General features: G+C 47.9%; 1 long non-coding RNA gene across 5 annotated transcripts in view; it reads left to right on the forward strand.

The window, feature by feature from the left end:
• The first annotated feature begins 290 nt into the window (after window positions 1-290).
• The window catches only part of LOC122545836, a 2,879-nt gene continuing 2,785 nt past the window's right edge, over window positions 291-384 (forward strand). For all 5 annotated transcript variants that reach the window (XR_006310609.1, XR_006310610.1, XR_006310608.1 and 2 more), the window contains exon 1: window positions 291-357. This is a non-coding gene — a long non-coding RNA (uncharacterized LOC122545836). The remainder of the gene's footprint in view (window positions 358-384) is intronic.

Below are 384 nucleotides of genomic sequence, written 5' to 3' on the forward strand. Positions count from 1 at the left end.
TGTGCTCAGAATAATGATATCGCCTGTTACACGCAACGGTAACCAGGTTACACACTGTTACACACACACGGTAACCAGGCTACACACTGTTACACACACACGGTAACCAGGCTACACACTGTTACACGCAACGGGAACCAGGTTACACACTGTTACACACTCACTCTAACCAGGCTACACACTGTTACAGGCTCACGGTAACCAGGTTACACACTGTTACACGCTCACTCTAACCAGGTTACACGCTGTTACACACTCACTCTAACCAGGTTACACACTGTTACACGCTCATGGTAACCAGGTTACACACTGTTACACACTCACTCTAACCAGGCTACACACTGTTACACGCTCACGGTAACCAGGTTACACACTGTTACACAC

The sequence above is a fragment of the Chiloscyllium plagiosum genome, unplaced genomic scaffold (genome assembly GCF_004010195.1).
Source record: "Chiloscyllium plagiosum isolate BGI_BamShark_2017 unplaced genomic scaffold, ASM401019v2 scaf_60016, whole genome shotgun sequence".
NCBI classification, from domain to species: Eukaryota; Metazoa; Chordata; class Chondrichthyes; order Orectolobiformes; family Hemiscylliidae; genus Chiloscyllium; species Chiloscyllium plagiosum.